At 32.9% G+C, this 3,503-nt stretch overlaps 1 pseudogene; it reads right to left on the reverse strand.

Moving 5' to 3' along the window:
• Positions 1-1,837: 1,837 nt before the first annotated feature.
• LOC138170224 (ribosome maturation protein SBDS pseudogene) lies at positions 1,838-2,962 on the reverse strand (annotated as a pseudogene).
• Between the last annotated feature and the right edge of the window lie 541 nt (positions 2,963-3,503).

The raw sequence follows: 3,503 nt of genomic DNA on the forward strand, positions 1-3,503 counted from the left end.
AGGGCCGGTGATCTACTCCCTGCACCACCTAGCTTCCCCTTTCAGTCACTTTATGAAGAAATTCTCAATGATTAAACCAATTTGTCTCCAACAGCAAATATTTTTCTTGGTCACATCTTTATTTTCTTTAGTGCCTCTTTCATCTATTCATAAGCACATCCAAGGTAGTCATGTTAATATGATGCCCAAGTTCATATGATAGTATTATCCTCATAAAAAGTTTGTCATAAAAAAAGTTTACAATATTTTCTATGTTCTGTATTCTCTTGTTTATTGTACTTCTTCTATGGTTATCCTTGAATACACCTTCAGGGTGTCTTTTCTTAATTGAGTCTCTCAACAATATTTATTTATACCAATTTTACCTTCAGTTTCTTTTCTTTTTTATGACTTGACTATAACCATAATCTTTTTTTTTTAGAAAATTTTAAAAAATTCTAAATTTCTTTTCTTTGGTTTCCATTTCTCTCTCTTTGGCAAGTTAGTAAAGTGTTGTTGTGTTGATAAAAGTAATATTTAGGTTCTTTTTGTCTCTCTTTTTGGGACAATATATTTATTATCAGGCAAACATCAGAATCTGTGTTTAAGTTCTTTCTTCTGTGCATTACACTTATTTCTTTAATAATAGTTTACTTGAATAGACCATGATGAAGTTGTTTTAATTGAACAGTAACTTTTTGTCCCATTTTTATTCTTTGTTCTATCTTTGAATCTATTTTAATCTTTGCTCTACAAGTCAGTGACCTGAATATACATATATAGCTGAGTTACGAATAATGCCCATGTGAGTAACGCATTGCTTAAAGTATAATTCGCTTAAATATGCTTGCTATTCACAAAGCCAATATATAGAGATTTTTTCTTGAATATTCATGATACAGACACGTGAAGCTTCTGTGTTGTCTATAAGTATTTGAAATCTCAAATATTGTTTCTTTTTTCTTTGTAGTTTTTTCATTGTATTTGAATTTATCCTAACCTTAAATATGAAATAAGAAAAGAAAAATAAAACATTGCCAAATACACAGAAGAGCATAAGAGGATTCAATATAAAGCAATAAATCAAATAATGTTTCTTGACCAATATTTTCCATTATGTGTTTCAGCATCCTCATATATTCCTATCTTTACATTAAAGTCACCATGCATTTTTCAAAATAAAAATAATAAAGGCTGTATTTTATATATAACTTCATCTGTATTAACATATTATACATTTTAAAAATCATATTGGATGACTTAAAATGTTTTTAACCAAAAACAGTCTTTTACATTTTGGCAGCATGTTTTTTAAAAGTGAATACTGATGGACTCCTAGTCAGTAACTATGTGTCTATGTATATGCATATTTACGTGGATGTGTATTTAGGTATGCATATGTGTATACACATGTATATGTAATATGCGTGCATGTATGCATTCATGTAGTCTGTGAATGGGATGCTGGCTTATGTCTTTCTGTAAACATTCCATTTATGTTGAGCTACATTTCTAAAGTATACATTTTTAGTGTACTATGTGCACTTTGAGAAATTTCATGGTTGTAAAGCTAACTAAGAATGGAAACTGTTAAAAATTAAGATCAAACAAAGAATCCAGATGCCCATGTAGAATGGAAAACTGAAAGAGCTTCAAATTGCATCTTTTTATATAGCTCAATTTGACATCCAAGATGCATATATTCCATGTTGGGAACTATATTGAGAATATTCTGTACACAAATGACTGTTAGTTGACGCATATATTGATATGAAAATCTCTTAAATGAACCATTTTTAGCAAACATTAGACAGGTACACATCTTATTTATAAGTGAAGAGAAGGTGAAAAAGTTTCCTTAATATTTCCTATTTTCTCCTTCTATGTCTTTCAAGATGAGAACTTCCAAAGAAACCTTTACTTTTGTCTTTCTCTGTATCTGTTCATCAAGTTTACAAAAGCAGCCAAGTCAATTCAATACACAATTTTTAACTGGTCACCAAATCTTTGCTTTCTATCACCCTAATCAAGAGTTTGAGTTTTTCTTTTTTTTTTTTTTTTAAAGCAATTGGGGTTAAGTAACTTGCTCAAGGTTACACGGCCAGTTATTATTTCTGGGTGTGGTGCTGAGTATCTGAGCCCGGATTTGATCCAGGTCATCCCGACACTGGAGCCAGTGCTCTTACTCGCTGTGCTACCTGGCCACCCCAAGTTTGAGTTTTTCTTTTAGCTTTTCCCTCTCCCTCACAGGTAGGATGAATAAAAGCCTCATATGGACCCCTCAGTCTTCATGTTTTCCTTCAACTGTTTTATTACTTTCAAAGTCTGTTGTTTTTATAGTCTTGTTGGGTTTGACTGAATAGTGTACATCCTTCATTACCCTTTCAATGAAGATGACAGTGTATGAACTTTGTTTCAGAATTTACACATTTATCTGCTTCAATTATTGAAATATCCCTAAACATCTGCTGCAGCTGTGTGTTATTGTTTATCTAACACTTAATCTGCTCCTTTTGTTAAAAATCTGCTTACAGATTTCAGCTTGAACATTGTTTCCAAAAGCATAGATTACATCATTCTTTTTTTTTAAATCAACTTTGCCTTTAGAAATATTTACAAAGGGGGGTGGCTAGGTGGTGCAGTGAATAGAGCAGTGGCCTTGGAGTCAGGAGGACCTGAATGTTCAAATGCAGCCTCAGACACTTAACACACACACAGACACACACACACACAAAAACTAACCGTGTGACCTTGGACAAGTCACTTAACCCCAATTTCCCTCCAAAAAGCAAAAAAAAAAAGAAAGAAACATTTACAAACATAGAATGGGTCTTTAAGCTTCTCCAATGTCTTTTTCCATGCCACTGCATCAGTCCATGACTTTTTTGTAGTAAGCCAACTGACAATACTTCTTTGTAAAATTCATGCATACCACTGCCACCTTCTTCTGCTGTATCTGGTTGGTGGCTGTGAATACTGACATCACAGCAGCTGCTCCCCAAGGCCTGTGTAAGTGGCTGGACCTGCTAGCTGCTAAGGACCCTCAAGCTAGAAGGTGCAGACTTTTCCTAGAAGGGCTCAAAGTCTATACAGTAGCTTCCCCAACAACCTCCACTAGGTATTAGTTGATTATATATATACATATATATATATAATTTTAAGGTCCTAATCATGTTTTCACAGCTATCTTTATATTGATGGTGGTCTTTGGGGGAAATATTGCTGGGAAAGTTACAGTAAGAGATTAATAAAGACACCATAAAATTATGTTGCTTCTTTCCATTGCACACATCATAAAAACAAATCTGCCATTTATTTTAGTTCTCTAAAATTTATTATTTGAAAGTCATTTGTAACTTGGTCCCTTAACACCTTTTCAATCTTACACCTTACATTACATATTCTACAATTAATTAACCCTAGCTACCTTGCTGTACTTTTTTTTTTCATGTTGCAAATACTTTGTTAACTTCTGATTTACATCATTCATTTCAGCCAGATTTTGAGTTACAAATTTTCTTCCC

The sequence above is a fragment of the Petaurus breviceps genome, unplaced genomic scaffold (assembly GCF_028583685.1).
Source record: "Petaurus breviceps papuanus isolate PSGF00001 unplaced genomic scaffold, PetGlider_PUasm1.0 38, whole genome shotgun sequence".
NCBI classification, from domain to species: domain Eukaryota; kingdom Metazoa; phylum Chordata; class Mammalia; order Diprotodontia; family Petauridae; genus Petaurus; species Petaurus breviceps.